Genomic DNA, 21,822 nt, shown 5'->3' on the forward strand with positions numbered 1-21,822 from the left:
TGCCATCTAGTGGTGATTGCGTGCAGTACAAGTGAAGATAATTGCTTCACTTTAAGTACATTTTCACTTAAAGTACACTCTCCGGTCCCATTGCGTACGTTAAAGTGGGGTGTGCCTGTACATTCCTTGTTGATGCAGAACTCAATAGCAAATGGTAAACTTACGTAATGAACGGAACCCTGAAAGGTGCTATTTCGTTCCTACGCTATTGTGACAGATGCAAACGGCTGCAATAGCAAGTCACAATGCAGCCTGAACAAGGTTGAACTTTAGTTCATTTACAGGCTGCTTTCATTGGGACATCGGAAGCTGCCCTACGCTGAGTCAGACCATTGGTCCATCCAGCTCAGCATTGTCTTCGCTGACTGGCAGCAGTTCTCTGGGTTTCCACCAGGAGTCCCTCCCAGCCCTACCCGGAGATGCTGGGGACTGAACCAGGGACCTTCTGCATGCACGGCGGACGTTCTACCACTGAGCTACGGCCCTTTCCCACAGTAAACTCTGTCCAACACAGCTCAGGATAAACATGGGACTGTGTCTGACTAAGTCAAACTGAAAGCAGACCCACTAAAAGCAAAGGAAGTTGGATACAATCCATTAACTCTTTAAACTATATAACATTTTGGGGGGCAACCACCATTTTTGTTATATAAAACGTATCAATAAATCAAATGAGAAAAAACCAGCAATTTAAGCAGCATAGGATAACCTCACTCTTACAACAAAATAATCTACACCTCATAGACAAGTACAGAGCAAAATTAATAGACCAAAAGATAAATACATAAAAATGAAGCTCATTCATATTACTATTTCTCCTTTTACTTTATTTTTTTACATTTGTATCCTACTTTTCTTACATAATGGAACCCAAGATGGTATACACATGATTTTCGGGAAGTCTCCTCTCCAGGCACTCACCAGTGCCAGACCTGCTTGCCTTCAGCAAGCTCATATATCTCACATACCTGCAGACCACATCCTGAGACCTAGTCTTGCCGCACTCCCAGAGCTGCCTGGCTTAAATACACTCCAGAGAGGGATGGGTCTTCTTACCAGGTGAGATGTTGCAGAGCAGCCCTCCTTCAGACGAAACTGGCAACAGCAAAAGGGAAATGCTGGGGGTTCAGTACATGCTTTACATTCAGAGTGCCTCAGGTCCCTGGTGGGAACGGAAGGATTTGTCAATTTTCGTTTGCTCAGTTATTCATTTTTCCAACCTTAAATTCGGTTCTCCATATTTCTGCAGCAATTTGCAAATTCCCTTTTTTAAATTCTCATGAAAATTCTCCAGCATTTTAATGTGACTTTCTGCTAACAAACACGTTGTGTATGTAGGTTTCACTAATGTAAACATTTTTGCAAGCAATTCCTTCTAACATTATGCAATTTTACATGTTATTTTCACCAATATGTTCATTTTTATGCACACTTTCCCCTAATATGTGCATTTTTGTAAACACTGTGTGGGGAACTGAATTGCAAATCCATATAAGTGTGATGGACGGTTGCGTTTTAGTTCTTATACTGTTTTGGAAAAGTGCAACTTTGATAGATTCAGCTTTAAATGCTAACTGATTCGAATGTCTCCCCCTTTCCTACTCCCTGGCATCCCAGGTGAAGAATCTCAGGTAGGAGGGCTGGGAAAGGCTCACATGTTTGGGACCTGGTTGGGAGCCCAGAGAGTTGTTGCCACTTGAGGCAGACAATACTATGCAATATAGACCAACAGTCTGCCTCAGTTTACAGTAGTATCATATGTTCACATACCTGACTCCCCACATAACAATGAGCTGTACATTCTTTGTCATGGGCACGTTTCCTGCTTCATGAGCACAACTTGGTGGACCCAAACATTAAGATCATCATGCACTTCCAGAATGGCCTTGAGCAAGCCGTTGGGATGAGTGATATCCATATTTAAGAATGTATAGCTAAATCATCATATGAATTAGCTTTACCCCCAAGAATCGCCTATTTTGAAGAAAATTAGAAACATGTGTGGAAAACGTTTTGATAGATGATTTAAAATAAAAATGTATTGTGCTGATGTTAACGAATTAAATTATCTCATAGGTGAGTCTCCAGAACTGTTTTATGGCAACTTTCATTCTTCCTAAGGGTAGGAGGTTCAGATGTTGCAAAAATGTTGCCTAAAATACTAGGTTTTACAATATCCAGTATCTCTGATTGCAACACATCCACCAATCCCGCACAGCAAACAGTCTAAGGAAGTCCATGGTTTACCTACACAGCCGCCAACTGAAAACTGACAAGGAAAAAATGTGACCACAGTTCTAGTCCACGTTAACAGGATGTATCGGATGGTTTCTGGAGGGCACTGAAGAACAAGTACAACACAAGAGATCACTGGCTACCCACTTACAGCAGGGTGGGGAACCTATCAGAGCTCGAGGGCCGCTTTCACTCTTCAGGAACCTACCAGGAGCTGTGTGTCAGTTGTGGGTGGGGCCAGAGGCAGAAAGTGGGTGGGGCAATGGATAAGAACATAAGAATATCAGAGAGCCCTGCTGGATCGGGCCGTGGCCCATCTAGTCCAGCAGTCTGTTCCCAGTGGCCAACCAGATGCCTTTGGGAAGTCCATGGGAAACCCAGAAGCAGAACTTGAACTCAACACCACTCATATATGTGGTCAGTCAGCTACGTTCCAGCCATGAAAAACCCAGAGGGTTCTACGTACACACCCTTCTGTCTCTCTGTCCTCCATGCAGGCAAGCAAGAGGCATAACAGTCCAAGGACACATTTGAGCCTGGCAAAGGCACTTGAAGAGGGCATCGAGTGGGGCCAGTGATGGGTATGGCCTGGGAGAGTCCTGAGGGCCAGATAGAGAAGGGTATATTTGGCCCCTGGGCCTGCTGTTCCACATCCCTGATTTACAGGATCACTTGGGAACGGCAAGCTGAACTTGAGCTCACAGTGAAGGATGTGGCAAAAAAGGCCAACAGTGTTGCAACCTGCATAAAGAGACAAATTGTTTCTAAGCCCAGGAGTTATTCATGCTTCTACACAGCATGTAAAGTTCACATGCAGGCCACCCTCCTAAGACGTGGAGCTCAGAAATAGTAACATGATATGGACAAACTGGAAACTGTACAAATGATAGCTACAGAGATGATTGTTTGGATGCTAAGCAAATAAGAAAGGAACTAGTGGCCCCTCCAGGCATCCTCTGCCTGTTCATGATCAATTATGCTCATGATTGTATTGGGGCAGTTTTATGCCATTCTGCTTTCAATATTGTTTGTGCCTGCAAAGATTTTGGGGTGCACATGCAGCTTCCTTCCCATGTCCCATAACTAACCACTGAACTCCTGTAACTTTCTATACCACAAATATTGTAGGGTTTGTTCTGTTCCACTTTTGTTGTGCTATAGCACAAGAGCAGGGGCAGTGGGGGTGGTGGAAGGGAGCAAGCACCCCCCAAACAAGGAGCTCACTCCCTCACCTGGTATATTTCACCCACCTAGAAATATACTTTGCCCCTTCTGCCCCCCCCGATTTTTTGTTCTGGTGCTGCTTCTACATGAGAGTGCTCCTTCAGACTGCAATAATGCAGGAACATTGGAGAAGCATCACAGTATAACTGAGAAAGCAGAAAGATGTGTGAACGAATGGCCCAGGATAAATCCACCACTGATACACTATTATTGCGTCAATGACATGTTGCAAAATACACCTGTCAAAAAACACCAGTCGGGAGGGGCCCTAGGTATATTCAACCTAGAAAAAGGAAGTGTGAGTTTAGTCAGTTCTCACTAAATGCTGACATTCAATAAATTGCCAATTTCAAGTTCGGAGTACAAAATTTCACCTCATAATCTGAGGGCTCACTGGCATGTTTTATTTATTTATTTATATCCTGCCCTTTCTCCCAGTAGGAGCCCAATGCAGCATGTTTTGACTTTAGCCTGTGTCAAAAATGAAATCTTGACCTGTTGAGTATCAAACGCTACTTACCATTACATGTAATCTATCAAATACCGTCTCATATCAAATACAGAAATAAAATGTTATTGCATGTCAAATACCAATGGATTCCATGAATACTCAGCAAATATCTAGTGCAGCCTTTCCCAACCAGTGTGCCTACAGATGTTGATGGACCACAATCCCTATCTTTCCTGACCATTGGCAATGCTGGCTGAGGCTGATGGGAGTTGTGGTCCCACAACATCTGGAGGCACACTGGTTGGGAAAGGCAGATCTAGTGACTCAGCATCAAAATCTGCGGAGTAGAATTCTAAATGAGAGTTTTGAGCAGGCAAGTTCACTCCAACTCTAGTGAGGAGCTGTGAATGACTCAATAATAATGTCTTCAAGTAGCAAGCAGGTACATCTGTTGAAGCACTAAGTACAGCAGCTTAAGTGGCATGTATACAGCACTGCCTCAATACCTATATCTGCTCAACGTCCAGCTGTTTCATATAGATACATCAGCAGTTTCACAGCTTGCAGGCACTCGTTAAACACATCTAGCACACGCCAGTATTTGCCAGGTGGCCTTGACTGACAGCAAATGGCCTGACCCCCAACCCTGGATACTCCATAAATCTGCCTAACTAACATGCTATTTGCACTGTTCTGCTATTACCTCAGTCTATGTGCTTTAACAAAATAGAGCAAGCCATGCTTAAACGAAAGCCCAGCTGAGGATGTTTCAAGGAAGGTGAGCACCCAGAAAGGCTGCAGAGTGCAGGGGCAAGAGGGAGGGAATAGGAGGGAGGAGGAGGGAAGGGCAGGCTTGATCATTTGCATGCTTCTTGAGTTCACTGGGATTTACGCCTGTGCAATCATGCTTAGGTTAGGTGAAACTGACCAGGGGGAGGGGGGAGGAGGACAGGAAGGGGAAGGGCGAGATTGGGTGGGCGGGCACTGGGTAGAGGGGAAGCCCTTTTCCTTTCCAAAAGGAAAACATTGTGAACAGTATCATTACATTTCAGAGTTTCCCCCACTTTTTTATTCTACAGCAGGCACATGTAGCCTCCCACCCAAATTTAAAGCAAAGCTGTCCCTGGCCACATCCATACTAGGCCTTTATTCACTTTAGACAGTCATGGCCTCTCCCAAAGAATCCTGGGAAGTATAATTAGTGAAGGGTGCTGAGAGTTGCTAGGAGATGTCCTGTTCTCCTCAGAGAGCTTCAATCAGAGCGGCTGACTGTTAAACCACTCTAGCCTCTGGAGCTCTGTCAGAGAAATAGCAGTCTCCTCTCAACACCCTTCACCAACTACACTTCCCAGGATTCTCTGGGGGAGGCCATGACTGTCTAAAGTGGAATAAAGGTCTGGTGTGGGTATGGCCCCCTGATTAGCCAAGCCAAGCAACTGTGATTCTGGCTTTTAGAACACTGACAGTTGGTTCTTACTGAGCATGCCCGGCTTATAATTGACTCCAATGCCAAATTTCTTAAATTAAATAAAATCAGCCAGGCATTTTTTAAACTTTTAAACTACAGCAGATGAAGGTCAGAGTATGGGGCAACGTCAGTAATAGGATTACAGGTACTCTGTGAACATGGCTGATTTTTAATTAATTTCGACAAATCAGGAGAACACTGACAGAAAAAAGTCCAATAGGGTCTGGGTTTTTTTCTCTCTTTCTCTTTTTACACTTTGAACTCCTGATTCTCTCTTAGTGTTTTGTGTATTGCCTTAAAATTTAGAGGGTTATTAAACAAGTGTTCTTGAGTTCAGGACTGTAAGTTTTGTATGGTTTTGTTTTGAAACGTGCTTATGGGAAGCATCAGAATAGCATGGGGGTATTTTCAATTTAACATTGCAGAATGCGAAAAATCCATGCTGACTATAGTATACAGCCACTCTTGTGGCTGTATAATTTACACACTTACGCTTCCAATCTTTAGTACATCAAAAAGACGTGAGACACTAAGAGCACAAACCTATGCATATTGGTCATTCACACTATGTGCACTGCTAGAGACACCCAAGCAAGTGTGTACAGCATTGCAAGCTAAATGTTTACTTGGGGAAAGGACAGCAACTTCTCTCCCCACCTCCCACCCCATATTAAAATATGTTTACTCAGCAATAGAATATGGTACAGCTTTTGCCAGGATGTACAACTTGAGGCTACAAGTGAGGAAACTTGAATGCTCAGACCAGAAGAAAAGGTCCCTGCAAACAGAAGCCAAGCATGTCAGAGAGAGGTTTGGCCTAGCCGGTCCATTTTTTCTTTTTTAAAAAGGGGATATGAAAAAGACAGAACAGGAATGGGAGGACCTGCATCTCTCTGGATGCTGTTGGACTCCAACTCCCATCAGCCCCAGCCAGTCAAGGATAACAGGACCTAGAATCATAGAATAGTAGAGTTGGAAGGGGCCTATAAGGCCATCAAGTCCAACCCCCTGCTCAATGCAGGAATCCAAATCAAAGCATTCCCGACAGATGGCTGTCCAGCTATCTCTTGAATGCCTCCAGTGTCAGAGAGCCCACTACCTCTCTAGGTAATTGGTTCCATTGTCATATGGCTCTAACAGTTAGGAAGCTTTTCTGATGTTCAGTCAAAATCTGGCTTCCTGAAACTTGAGCCCATTATTCTGTGTCTTGCACTCTGGGACGATCGAGAAGAGATCCTGGCCCTCCTGTGTGTGGCAACCTTTCATGTACAGTAGGATCCTGTTTCTTGGCGCCCCGCTTTTTGGCGTTCCACTAATACAGCTCCAGGACTGCAATCAGCTGGAGGGGGGGGGCTGGAGCTCCCCGCACTCCAGCTGATCTCGCCAGCAGAGGGGAAGTTCGGCTGCAGAGTGCTACAGCTGATCTCCTCTTCTGGTGCGATCGGACTCCTATGCTCAAGCTGATCATGCCGGAGGAGGGGAAGATCAGCTGTAGTGGGCTACAGCTGATCTCCTCCTTGGGGGGATAAGACTCCCACACTCCAGCTGATCGCACAGGAGGAGGAGAAGATCAGCTGTAGCGCGCTACAGCTGATCTTCTCCTCCTTGGGGTGATCAGACTCCCACGTTCAAGCTACAGCTGATCTTCTCCTCCTCTGGTGTGATCAGACTCCCACGTTCAAGCTACAGCTGATCTTCTCCTCCTCTGGTGTGATCAGACTCCCACGTTCAAGCTACAGCTGATCTTCTCCTCCTCTGGTGTGATCAGACTCCCACGTTCAAGCTACAGCTGATCTTCTCCTCCTTGGGGTGATAACACTCCTGCACTCCAGCTGATCGCACTGGAGGAGTGGAAGATCAGCTGTAGCATGCTACAGCTGATCTTCTCCTCCGTTGGGATCAGCGGGTTAGGTTCCAGACCCCTGCACTATAGCAGATCTGCTTTTCAGCGGTTTTCGCTTTTCGGTGGGGGTCTGGAACCTAACCTGCCGTATGAGTGAGGCCCTACTGTACTTAAAGAATGCTATCATATCTCCCCTCAGTCTCCTCTTCTCCAGACTAAACATGCCCAGTTCGTTCAGTCTCTCCTCATAGGACTTTGTTTCCAGTCCCCTGATAATCCTTGTTGCCCTCCTCTGAACCCATTCCAGTTTGTCTGCCTCCTTCTTGAAGTGTGGAGACCAGCTGGACACAGTACTCAACATGAGACCTAACCAGTGCTGAATAGAGGGGAACTAATACTTCACGCGATTTGGAAACTATAATTCTGTTAATGCAGCCTAATAGAGCATTTGCCTTTTTTGCAGCCACATTGCACTGTTGGCTCATATTCAGCTTGTGATCAACGACAATTCCAAGATCCTTCTCACATGTTGTATTGCTGAGTCAAGTATCCCCCATCTTATAACTGTGCATTTGGTTTCTTTTTCCTAAGTGTAGAACTTTGCATTTTTCCCTGTTGAATTTCATTCTGTTGCTCCAGCCCATCAAGGTCCCTTTGAATTTTGTTTCTGTCTTCCACGGTATTAGCTGTGCCCCCCCAATTTTGTATCATCTGCAAATTTGATAAGCATGCTCTGTACCTTCTCATCCAAGTCATTAATAAAAATGTTGGAGCACTGGGCCCAGGAACAAGCCCTGTGGTACCCCACTCGTTACTTCCGCCCAGTTTGAGAAGGAACCATTGATAAGCACTATTTGAGTATGATTCTGGAGCCAACTGTGGATCCACCTGATAGTTGTTCCATCCAGCCCACATTTAGCTAGCTTGCTAATCAGAATATCATGGGGCACTTTGTCAAAAGCTTTGCTGAAGTCAAGATATATTATGTCCACAGCATTCCCATAGTCTACAAGGGAGGTTACCTATCAAAAAATGAAATGAGATTAGTTAGGCAGGATTTGTTCTTTATAAATCCATGTTGGCTCCCAGTAATCACTGCATTGTTTTCAAGGTGCTTACAGATTGACTGCTTTATAATCTGCTCCAGAATTTTTCCAGGGATTGATGTCAGGCTGACTGGTCCGTAGTTCCCCGGTTCCTCCTTTTTGCCCTTTTTGAAGATAGGGACAACATTAGCTCTCCTCCAGTCATCCGGCTCTTCACCAGTCCTCCACGATTTTGCAAAGATAATAGACAGTGGTTCTGAGAGTTCTTCAGCCACCATCCCGACAAGCAAGAAGCATTCTCAGAGTTCAAGGACTCATTTCAGCCAGGCAAAAACACTCAAGGAAGGTGCAAAGCAGGGCCGGTGAGGGCTGTGGCCTGGGGTTGGGGTGTGGCTTGGGGAGATTTTCAAGGGCCAGGCAGAGAGGCCTGGAGATCTGCATCTGGCTCTGCGCTCAGAGGCTCCCCATCTCTGATCTAGCACATATTATGCCAAACAAATGTGCCCAAAAGTAAGATAGTTGTAGTAGCAGTAGTAGTAGTTATGGGATGGTTATATACATTCAGCAAATGAATACGCAAACACAACCAAGAATCTTGTGAATACATAATAAAAATTAGACACAGGTTTTTAAACACCTGTTCGGACAATCTAGAGCATCTGTACTCTTTAGCAGCACAACCCTGGACATGTTTACTCAGATGTCCCACTGAGTTCAGTGAATCTTACTCGCACGTAAGTGGGCATAACATGGCAGCCTGAAACACCTAGCATGCTCTTGGAGGAAAGTCACTACTAGGCTGATGGTCTTTCCATATGTTTTGCTACAGCATCTATTGAGCATTTTGGATGTGACCATTAGTGTGGAGTCAGAGCCTTATCATTTATGCATACTGGCTAGTAAGCAAGAGTTCATTGGGTGTGCACTTTCTTTCTTCTAATGCATTATAATTTGCTGTGGGAAACCAAAGTTGCCAATTTTACCAAAATGAGGCCCTTTTACCAGAATGATTATAAGCATTGCTAGATCATTTGCTCAGTTGGAGGACTACCAAGTAAAGCAACTTTGGTCCCATCTGTACCATACATTTTTGTTGTTGTTATTTGTCTTCCAGTCAGTCACGACTTATGGCGACCCTATGAATCAGTGACCTCCAGTAGCAACTATACATTTAAAGCAGTGTTATTATACAACCACAAGAGCGGCTGCATACTATAGCCAGCATGGATTTTTCACATTCTACCATGTTAAATTGAAAATACCCCAATGCCATTTTGCTGCTTCCTATACGCTCATTCCACAACAAAATTTTACAAAGTGTATAGTCCTGAACTCTGAAACTCTTGCTTAACAACCCTCTAAGTTTTCATGGCGATACACAAAAGATTAAGAGAGAATCCAGAGTTCAAAGTCTAAAACAAGAGTAAAAAAATCCAGACCCGGTTGAACTTTGTTTTTCTGTCAGTGGTCTCACAATTTGTTGAAATCAGTTAAAAATCAGTCATGTTCACTAAGTACATGTAATCCTATTACTGACCATGTCCCAAACTTTGACTATCATCTTCTGCAGTTTAAACATTTAAAAAATGCATGGCTGATTTTTAATTAATTTAAGAAAATTAAAATTGGAGTCTATGATAAGTGCAGTTTGTGAAGAGTGCTGAGAGTTGTTAAGAGACTCCTATTCCCCTAACAAAGTTCCAGTGGCCAGAGTGGTTTAACAGTCAGCCCCTCTTCCCAGAGAATTCTGATTGTGGCTCTGTGGGGGGAATGGGCATCTCCTAGTAACTCTCAGCATCTTCACAAACTACGCTTCCCAGGAATCTTTCAGAGAAGCCATGACTGCCTAAAGTGAAATAACAGTCTGGTGTGGATGTGGCCAAGGACAGGTTTGGTTTAAATTTGGGTGGCTACATGTGCCTGCTGTAGAATAAAATGGTGAGGGAAACCCTGAAAAAGAATGACCCTGTTCAAAATGTTTTCCTTTTGGAAAGGAAAGGGGCTTCCCCTCTGCCCAGTGCCACCACCACCACCCCCTCTCCCCCAAGTCAGTTTTACCTATCCTAAGCATGATTGCACAGGAGTAAATCCCACTGAACTCAATATGCATACAAATGATCAAATCTCCCCACCCCCCACTCTTTCTCCCCCCTTCCCTCTCCTCTTAGGGCAGAGGTCAGGTCTCCTGCTCCCCTGGTGCATTCACTATAGCTGTCCAATTTCCCTGCTTTTTAAAGTTTGATAGAAATATCTGTGGGCTATAGGTACATTCTTAAACCACAAGGGTTGTTTTTTTTTTTGTCTTTTAGTGAATATCACTTTAAACGATCTTAGCTCCCCACCCCGATCCCAGAATCCTGGAAACTGTAGCTTGTTAAGTGTGCTGAGAGTTATTAGGAGACCCCCATTCCCCTCACAGAGCTACAGTTTCAAGAGTAGTTTAACAATCAATCCCTCTTCCCAGGGAACTCTGTGAACTCTTTGAGGGGAATAGGGATATAAGGGTCTCCTAACATTCAGCACGCTTAACAAGCTACAGTTTCCAGGATTCTTTCGGGAAAGCCATGACTCTTTACTGCTTTAAATGTATAGTGCATATATTTTTTTGTCTACTTAAGAAGTGAGCTAATAAGAACAACAAAGCTGGTTATTTATGATTAGGGGGGAAATGGATGTTTGGCAAACTTAGAAATCTTGAAATTAAATTATCCTTAGAAAACCCCAAGGATATTTCTTTATTAGGAAAGAAGTACATGTATACATTTTACAGGGCAATCCTTTGCATGTCTACTCAGAAGCGAAATCCATTAAGCTCAATGGGCATTATTATTTCCCGTTAAGTGCAGACAGCAGTGGTGGTGGGGACCCTGTGGACCTTCAGAGGTTGTTGGGTTCCAACTCCCCTCAGCCTCAACCAACATGGCCAATCAGTGGGGATGATGGGAGGTGTAGTCCAGCTTTATTGGGAGTGGAGGTCCATAGGTTTAGCATCCTGGGTGTATATCATTGCAGCCTTAGTGCTACAAAACTAGCAGGCTTCAGAACAGGGAAAAGCATAATGTGATTCTTCCCACTTGTGCTGCTCTTTGACTGCCTTCATCAAGCAAGCAAGTCTCTAACTGGGCTTCTTCATTCATTGTAGTACCATTTAGCATATTATTTGTGCTCTCTTTATTTGAGGGGAGGGAAGATGCAAGCCATTCCTCCTGATGTGTTTCAATATGTCACTTGTCAGAAAGTCTGGAGCGGTTTCTAAAGTCATGATCATGAACACAGATTTAATCCACAGAAAATAAAGTTTCTTTTGGCCAATGGTGGTAATAATAATAATAATAATAATAATAATAATAATAATAAACTTTATTTCTACCCCACCCTTTTTCCAATAGGACTCAGAGCGGCTTACAGCTAAAAGATAACACACCATTAAAACATAGAAATGTATACAATTAAAAATAGAATTAAACTATGAGAAAAATTAAAAACTATGAAACATACATTTAAGAACAGCAGATAATTTAAAATAATAAAATCATATAATGTAGTCACCAAACCTATGACACTTTATCCTGGTCGTTCTCTATCCCAAATGCCCGTTGAAATAAAACAGTCTTTACTTGTCGCCGGAAAGTTGGCAAGGAGGGAGCTGATCGCACCTCACTCGGAAGGGAGTTCTTAATAATAAGTTCTTAATCCTATACCCACTTATCTGGGAGAAGCCCCACTGTACATAACAGGACTCACTTCTGAGTAAACATGCATAGCATCACATAGCATTGCATGAGATTACTTGTTCTCTGGCTATCTTTGCGCTAGTCAACTTTGTTGGCAACAGGCTATACTAACAGAACTAGAGTAAATTTGAAAGTAATCTATGATGGCCTTATATGCCAACATGTAGTTCCTAGCCACAAGGAGGAGCACCAGTCCAGACCAACAACTCCCAGAGCTTTTTCAGAGGTGAGGCTCACCTTTAAAGCCACATCACCCTTCCCAGGTGATGAAATTGACTGTCTCATGCTATACTACACTCTGCCCAGCACCAGCTCAGCTCATCTGGGCCTTCTTGTCTTTTTCTTTTCCAGCTGCTTTTCATCCCTATGCCATTTAGCTAGGCTACAAGACAGCTGAAAACTTGGCAACAAATCCCATTCCACATTTGTCTCTCCAAACAAAGTTCATCAAGGTTCAAGCACACTATTTGGGTGTATAGGCATCTGTCAGTACCTGAGGCCCAAGGACTCTCCAGAACAGCACTGTTTAAGAGATCTAGTAATCACAGCAAAGGAGCAGCACATAGACTGGGGATGAGGAGACACAATCAAGGACCAAGAGCACACAGCAAGACGGAAACACACAAAACAACTTGTGCATAAAACACTGTTGTAAAAAAGTAAGGATGAAAGAAAACAGGAAACTCATATCTGTGATTCTCCAGATTGTGTTGGGCTACAGCTCCCATCGTCCTTGACCATTGGCTATGCTGGCTGAGGTTGATGGGAGTTGGAGTCCTATAACACCTGGGGGGGCACAGGTTCCCCACCCCTGTACTTGCAGTAACATCATTGGGGCTTATGTCCAGAGGGGGTCTTAGACCCTTTACATTTTTAGGAGCAGGGTCCCTATGTCTTCAACATCCTATGAGACAATCAGCATGAACGTTAGCCACTGAGAAGAGTCTTCTAACATGCTTCCTTGTCCTTTCCTCTTGATTGGAACCAATCAGAGTGAAAGGAGGTGAGTCAGCCATTGAGAAGACTCTTCTCCGCAGCTAACCCTCCCCCTTGTCATGCTTTTTGGCTCCTAAGGATATCTGCTGTTGTGGGAGAAGGCATTAACAAGGATAGCATTCTCAACCCAGCAGTAAAATAGGGAGTGGTGGCTGTGACTAACATGAAGGGACCATGCACTTCTGGATTTGCCAGTATACTGCTGCTTTTGTCTCAGTGAAGTAGGATTGACATTTGGCCAGAATTTAACGGGCCTAAACAGAATTTTATTCCCCTACCCAGTTGCTAGAGGGTTTGTTTTGAAAGGGTTTCATTGTTATTTCCCTGCTTTCTATAGAAATTTAAAGATAGAAAAGATGGTGACCTTCAGAGGAGGAAAAACAAATCCTCTGCACATAATCAAAGGCCCTCTGTCCTTACACAGATTTTAAAGAGGACTCATCAGAAGCAGAAGGTGCTCAGGCTTGGAAGCACTTTGGCCTTTTGTTCTTGTTTTTTTAAAAAAAATTAAAAACAAACTTGTATCCACACAAGGCACACACAGCAAAAATGCTCTTACATACTCTAAGGAAGTCAGCCTGAGGTGTTGGCCAGCATTTTGAAGAAAAGGAAAAAAAGGTGGCAACTTTCAGGCTCGCTGAAGTGAGTGGCATTTAAAAGACGGTTCAGATGTAGCTGTTTTAGCTTTGGGTGAAGTTCAAAATACAATTAGATTCATGAGATCACAACTGATGCAGCATGCCTAATAATCAAGAGAAAAGTGAAGAACAGCTGTCCATCAGCTGGCACCCTCCAGATGTGAACTCCTACTCCCATAAGCCTCAGCCAACACATCCAATAGTACAGGATGATGGGCGTTCAAGTCCAGCAACATTTGGAGGGCATGAGGTTGGGAGAGACTAGCAAAGAGGTCACTGTCCTGACAGTGAATGGAGAATGACCTCCTCTTTGAAATCCAGTGTGAGATAGTGGACAGTGTGTTGGATGCTACACTCAGCTCTGAAGTTTGATGGGTGGCCTTGGACCAGTCTACTCCCTCTGTCTCTCATTCTCTCTTTCTCTCTCTCAGCCTGTTGTAGGAAAATAAACCTACCTAGGAGGAAGGGTGGGATACAGATGTGGTCAACAAATTGTCCTGATCCAGAGAAAGTCAACCTAGCTAGCACAAGTCTCACTGAAACCAACAGGGCAAGTTAATTGTTATTAACTTAATTCCCACTCTTTCAATGTGACTTAATGTATGACTGGTTTTCTCTGGGATCAGAGCCACATAGCACCAGTAGTGTGCTAGAGATTTTATAGAATTCCACCCAGTTAAAGGTTTTTTTAAAATTATGATTAAATTATCTAAACACTAGATATCTGGACTATTTTTAAAGTCAGACAGGAAGTAAAAAATACTGCAACCTCTTGACATATTAAATAAAGAGTTTTTCCAGACACATTTTTCTTTAATAAGACTTATCCTAATATAGCAATCTAGCCTTTGTACAGATAAGAGGAGCAGGATATATGATATAGCTTAGGCACCAAGCATGAGTATCAGATGCTAAGGTAAGAATGATTTTTTTTCCTGGCATGGTTACAGCTAAATAAGCTGCAATGGAAGATGCTGAGGTGTTTATTTAATGCCAGTGATGTATAAACTCTATGGCCACTGTTATTTTGGTAATGATTTACATTATTAGCATGCCCACTGCATGCACTCAAAATTCACACCAGATCGAGATATAGCAAAAAAATCCACAAAATTAAGCGCTTTCTGAAATGGAACACTGGCTGTGTGTGTGTGTGTGTGGGGGGTTTACAACAGCCACAACTCACAAACCATGTATTCACTGAAATCCATGGGATTGCTTCAAGACCAGTTTAGATCAATTTTGATCTACAATTTTGTAGTCACATTCTAGATACCTGAATTCTAGATCTTCTTTCAGTATGGTGGCCAAGTGAAGGCAACAGAGCAGGGTGCTGTGAATGAGAGAGATATAGGATGGAATGCTTCACTTTTAAGATGGCAAGATACCTTTGAAAGCCAGACATGGTCAAGCAAGAAATCGAACATATCAACATTACAATACTTGGCATAAGTAAATTAAAATGGACAGGAATAGGACATTTTCAATCAGGAAACTACAAAATACTTTATGCAAGAAATGAGAAATTAAGAAGAAATGGGGTTGCTCTGATAGTGAGAAGTGATGTAGCAAAAGCAATTAGGAGCTATAATGCAAGGTCTGAGCAAGTGATATCAATGAGATTTAATGGGAAACCTATTAACATAGCCATCATCCAAGACTATGCTCCAGCGGCAAATGCAGAAGAAGAGGAATTGGAAAAAATTTATGCAGAAGTAGAGGAAGAAATTGATCACACACCAAAACAAGATGTGCTGATAATCATGGGGGACTGGAATGCAAAAGTAGGGAACAGAGAAGAACTAGGAATTGTGAGAAAATGGGGCTTAGGAGATAGGGTTACTGAATTCTGTGAAGCCAATAATTTGTTTCTTGCAAATACATATTTTGAGCAGCTAAAAAGATGATTGTATGCATGGACATCACCAAATGGTGAATATAGGAATCAAATTGATTATATGATTGGCAGCAGAAGATGGAGAAGTTCCATACTTTCTGTGAAAACAAGACCAGGAGCCAACTGCAGTACAGATCATGAACTGATCATATCGAAAATCAGAGTAAAGCTAAAGAAGACCAACAAAGCAATCATAATCCCAAAATACAATTTAAATAACATCCCAGAAGAATATAAAGATCAAATAAGGAACAGATTTGAGGCTTCAAACTTAGTTGATAGAGAACCAGAAGAACTATGGACTGAAGTCAGAGACATTATCAGGGAAGAATGCAAAAAGACAATACCTCTAGTTAAAAAGAGAGAAAGACCTCAATGGATGACTGAAGAAACTCTTAAAAGGGCTGAAGAGAGAAAAATTGGAAGATACGTGGAGCGTTTGACAGTCCAAATGGCATGACCAGGTATCAAAGTGGCCATACCAGGTCTTGAAGGCAGTTTTCCATTCATCCCCCTGTTGGATTCTGACAAGGTTGTAAGCCCCGTGTAGGTCTAACTTGGTGTAAATTTTGGCTGACTGCCGCTGTTCCAGCATCTCATTAATAAAAGGCAGAGGGTAGCTGTTGGGGATGGTGATCTTATTAAGCTCCCTATAGTCATGACAAGGATGTGGCTACTTGCTTTTCTTCTTGACAAACAGTAGTGGAGCCCCTGTGGGTGACTTGGATGGCCAGATGAAGCCTCACTGCAAATTGGTGTCCAGGAATTCTTTCAGTGCTGCCAACTCTGGCTCAGATAACAAATATATGCACCCTGAGGGGTTGTTAGCCCCTGGGATCAAGTCTATGGCACATTCATATGGACGGTGGGGGGGCAACTGGTTGGCTTCCTTCTTATCAAGCACATACTTGGTAGGCAGGTGGGTCTCCTTGGGTGGGGATGTGTCATCAAGCATCACTGAAATGGCCAACTCAGGAGGTTGGCAATGCTGCTCACAGTAATCTGACTGAAAGTTCACTGTAGCCTTTCCCGAAGAGATGACAGGATCGTGCTGGGCCAGCCAGGTCATTCCCAGAACCACTGGAAAGCGAGGTAAATCAGTGAGATAGAATTACATCCTCTCCACATGTCCCAGTATCTCCACCCTCAGCTGGGCTGTGGCCTGCATCGTTGCCCCTGATGTCAGATGCTGCCCATCTGTGGTTTCCACTGACAGTGGCATTTCAAGATTGATGGCTGGCACTCCATGCCTCTTGGCAAAACTCAAGTCCATAAAGTTGCTGAATGCTCCCGAATCCACCATGGCAAACACGTGCACCTCTTGCCCCATAGGCAAGCCAATGTGGACTGACAAATGCAGAGTGGACTTCAGCAGGAGAGGTTTAACTGGAAGTCATGGAATTACTGTTGATTTCAGCTCGTGGACCTCTATATGAGCTGGGATTTGACATTTTCCTGCACCAGGGCCTTTTCAGACTTGGAAGGGCACATTTTAGTCAGGTGCCCCACCTTCCTGCAATATAGGCACAGACCCTCTTTCTGACAGGTCTCTTTCTCCTCCATCAGATGAGAGCATGCCCCCTCTATCTGCATGGGCTCCACCATGCACAGTGCTGAGGTTCCCATGCCAGGGGGAATGCGGGTGTGGGGGAGTGGTAAAGGAGCTAAGAAGCATGCTATCTCTGCTTTGTGCTCCTGGCACCAGACATCTAGCCAGCTGTCTATCTGTAAGCACAACTGGACCAGCTCTGGGAAAGTACTCGGCTGCTGGGCACACACCAACGTGTCCAGTACTTCTGAAATGAGTCCATTGCAATACAAGAACATTAGCCTAAAGTCATTAAAGTCCATTTCCTGGGCCAGGATACAAAAGGTATTAATGTATGTCCCCACTGAGTTCTTTCCCTGCCGTAGGTTTCGCAGTTGGTGGACACAGTGTCTCTCCCGAAAGATCTCGGCCATGACGTCTATGAAAGAAGTATACAGGATCAAGACTGTGTTGTTGCGAAGAAACGGGGTGGCCCACTGCTCAGCCTCCCCTCCAAAAGGCTGATAATGAATGCCACCTTCACATTGTCATTAGGGAATTCCGACTGCTGCACTTATATGTAGATCTCACACTGGGCTATGAACGTGGCAAAGTGCTCCACTTTCCCACTGTAACAGGCGGGCATTCCCACCAGAGACTTCATTCAGGGTGCTGGTGCGGGCGGCACAGGCCCCTGTGCTTGCTGTGTGGGGATCCCCTGGGTCACTAGCTGGGTCATCTGGAGGCTCAAGGCGTGATTCTCAGCTTGGAGAGAGTGGGTTTCAGTTCGGAGGCTCTGGACTTCGGTTATCAAGGTTTTGACGGCTCTGTGACTGTCCTTCCCTGCTCTGCCACTTGCTTCCATTCTTTCTGTCATGGGGGAGGAGGTGGTGGCTGAGTCAAACTGTCCTGCCTGTCATTGAAGGACTCAGTTGTAGACATGTCTGTGGTTTTTTATCTTTTTATTAAAGTTATAGATACATTGAAAGCAGTGCCCCTCATTAACCTAACTAAGCTTGCTAGGAACGTTGGCCTCTGACACCTCTGAGTGTGATTCTGCAGAGAAGTTGGGAGCAGGGGGAACTATGCCATCTGAGATGGGGGTTGGGGCATCCTGTGAGTTCACCTCGCTGTCATCCCCCACCCCTGGCTCCCTGTCCAAGTCCTTATCTTCTGGCTCGCCTTCGACCAGCCGCCACCCCATCTGCCTGGCTCATGACAGGAATGCAATAATTATCAAACTATTGCTTTATTATCCCATGCAAGTAAAGTAATGCTCAGGATTCTACAGCAATGGCTCTTGCCATAAATGGAGCGAGAAATGCCAGATGTCCAAGCTGGATTTAGAAAGTGAAGAGTCACCAGAGATCATATCGCAAACATACATTGGATAATGGAACAGACCAAGGAATTTCAGAAGGAAATCACTCTATGCTTTATAGATTACAGCAAAGCCTTTGCCTGCGTAGATCATGAAAAACTATGGAATGCTTTAAAAGCAATGGGGGTGCCACAGCATCTGATTGTCCTGATGCGCAACCTATACTCTGCACAAGAGGCTACTGTAAGGACAGAATATGGAGAAACTGCCAAATGGAAAGGGTGTGAGATAGGGGTGTATTTTATCATCCTATTTGTTTAATCTATATGCAGAACATATATGGAAAGCAGGATTGGACCAAGATGAAGGAGGTGTGAAAATTAGAGGGAGAAATATCAATAATTTAAGACATGCAGAAGATACCATACTACTAGCAGAAACCAGTAATGATTTGAAACAAATGCTGATGAAAGTTAAAGAGGAAAGCACAAAAGCAGGACTATAGCTGAACCTCAAGAAGACTAAAGTAATGAGAACAGAAGATTTATGTAACTTTAAAGTTGACAACAAGGACATTGAACTTGTCAAGGATTATCACTACCTCAGCACAGTCAAAATGGAGACAACAATCAAGAAATTAGAAGAAGGCTTGGAGTGGGGAGGGCAGCTATGAGAGAGCTAGAGAACTAGAAAACTAGATCCTCAAATCCAAAGATGTATCATTGAACACTGAAGTCAGGATCATTCACACCATGGTATTCCCAATCTCTATGTATGGATGTGAAAGTTGGACAGTGAAAAAAGCAGGTAAGAGAAAAATGAACTCATTTGAAATGTGGTGTTGGAGGTGAATTTTGCACATACCATGGACTGCAAAAAAGACAGATAATTGGGCTGTAGAACAAATTAAACCAGAAAAAAAGGAAGACCAAACAAGAGATGGATTGATTCCATGAAGGAAGCCACAAGCCTGAACTTACAAGATCTGAACAGGGTGGTTTATAACAGATGCTATTGGAGGTTGCTGATTCATAGGGTTGCCATAAGTTGTAATGCACGTGAAGGCACATAACAACAGATACCTTTGAGCAAGTTCACTCCCTGCCAAACTTCACACAAAAATCTGTCATGAATAAAAAAGGAAAAGGACCATGAACAAAGCACCCTGACCCTCCCAGAGAGGCTGGATGATGGAAAAGGAAACAAAAATCCTTTGTATTATTGACTGTAGGATCAGCCATATTGTCCAACACAGAGTTAAGCAAATGTGATTGTGGATGACCCTTTTTTATGAGGGGTGTTGGACTACAAGTCCCACCATTGGCTATGGGAGCTGAAGTCCAATAACATCCGGCCATAGGCTCCTCAGCTCTGCCCTATTCAGTCAGTGAGGAAATGATTCTGCAGTAGTTGCAGCAGTGGATTATCGAGGTAACCTGGTTACCTATTTTGCCACCCCAGCTGCTGCTTTCAAAAGGCTACAGTGGAGGCACAATTTGGCTATAATTGGGTGGAGTCAGGAGGTAGGGCGTATCGTTTTCATTAAGGGCCCCTGTTCCCCCCTCCACAATTTGAGCCTTGAGTAGTTGCAAGGTTTCATGTAAGGTCCCCCATTAACAATCACTGAAAAGAGAGTTTTATGAGCAGACAAGAGTGTAATGAAAACAAGCCAAAAGCTTTCTTAACTGAAAGGGAATCTTTGTTATTGAACTGGCCTCAAAAAGACCCAACTAAAGGGTGTTTTACAGGTGTCCTGACACATTTCTACCACAGGAGGGCAGCCATTTCTAAACAAAAACGTTGAAAAATGTAAAAATTACTTCCTGCATCCCAAGAAAACAAGCAACAACAACAACTGAAGAACCCTGGGCTATCTCCACAAAAAGGCATAAACTTTTCAGAACTCTGTCATTTTTCTTGTTTGGCAAGGCAGAATGGATACCTCTCCGGTGTCAGATGCTATTTTAGAGGGGTTTCAAAGCATGATGGATATCAATGAAACTTTGCCTCCATCTGCGCTCCCTCTTCTCTGTAGGATCCCACAGTAACAGCTGAGAGGGCGCTTTCCTTACAAAGCAAGAGGATTTCTCCTCTGTTCTTCATTCACCATTCAGCAACAAAAGTAAGTCAATTCAGGCACTGGGCTATGACCTAAACATGCATTGCACTGTGAGGGGAATTTTAAATGAATGAATGAATGATGCTGACAGCATCTAATGCTACAATTCCTTAAAACAACCCTTTTTCCACTGGGGATAAGCTTGCACAGTGGATTGCAATCTGGGGTGCAATCCATGCCACATTCAAGTCGATGAGAACACGTCTGTTGTTTTGCACCCTTTGTTGGTACTCTTTCACATCGATATGCTAGCTTCTTACCATCTGTTTAGGGCTGCCTTCCCCAACCTGGTGCCCTCCAGATGTTTTGAACCACAACTCCCATCAGTCTCAGCCAGCATGGTTGCGCTGGCGGGGCTTGATGAGAGCTGTAGAAGGAAATGCAGCTCTCCAGCTAAAAAATGCCCCCCACCCCTGATGTCAGTTATGGGTGCCTGAGAAAACTGGCGCAAGACTACACTTCAGCCTCGCAGGGGTGGGTTAAAATGAATCCAAGCTCTCTATCTCCTGAAGGACCTAACCAATTCAAACTTTCTGAGCTCACCCATGGGAATAATGATGACCAGTCATCAGAGCAGAAAGGAGTGAGAAAGATCAATCACTTTAACGTACTAAAATGCTGTGCAAAACTGTCCACCTATGACTACCCCCTCCATATTTCCCATGCGGGAGCTGGTGGTGGTTTGTTTGTGGGCTTTTTGGACTGTCTGTTGTTGTATGTATTCATTGTAGCAGAATCATACGTTGATTGAAGACCTGCCAGGTTTTCAACAGCAAAACCGTCACTTACACACCAGCAATTTGCGAATGGTGTGAAGCTGTGGAATTTAAGTGACTGGGATTCTGGGTTGCTCAAACAACAAGTGTTGCTCCACCATGAGGAAAGGAGTTCAGTCCACAGTGATCACCATAACTGAGGCTGTGATCCTCTGCAAACGTGCCTGGCAGTGAACGCAGCAGGGCCTACTTCGGAGCAAACTTGCATAAGTTCATGCTGTTAAGACTGATTGTGCGAGCTGTGGTTTGTACCGTGAGAGTTGGATGTGGAAACTATTGTGTGTTGGACCCCTTTAGCTAGCCAGGTCAGTGTGGAGTATTGGGCAGAGTGCTTGGACTTTTAACCATGGAGAACAGGGTTCCTATCTGAATTCAGCCATGGCATTTGCTGGTTGGGCTTTAGCAACTCTTTTGTCGACCTGCCTTACAAAATTGTTCTGAAAATAAAATGGGGGTACCCTCTCTGAACTCCTTGGAGGACCCCTGGGACAAAGCTGTGACAGATGAACTGAAAAGTCAACACACTCTGGGGAAACCACTGGCTGT

Source organism: Rhineura floridana, chromosome 4 (genome assembly GCF_030035675.1).
Source record: "Rhineura floridana isolate rRhiFlo1 chromosome 4, rRhiFlo1.hap2, whole genome shotgun sequence".
NCBI classification, from domain to species: domain Eukaryota; kingdom Metazoa; phylum Chordata; class Lepidosauria; order Squamata; family Rhineuridae; genus Rhineura; species Rhineura floridana.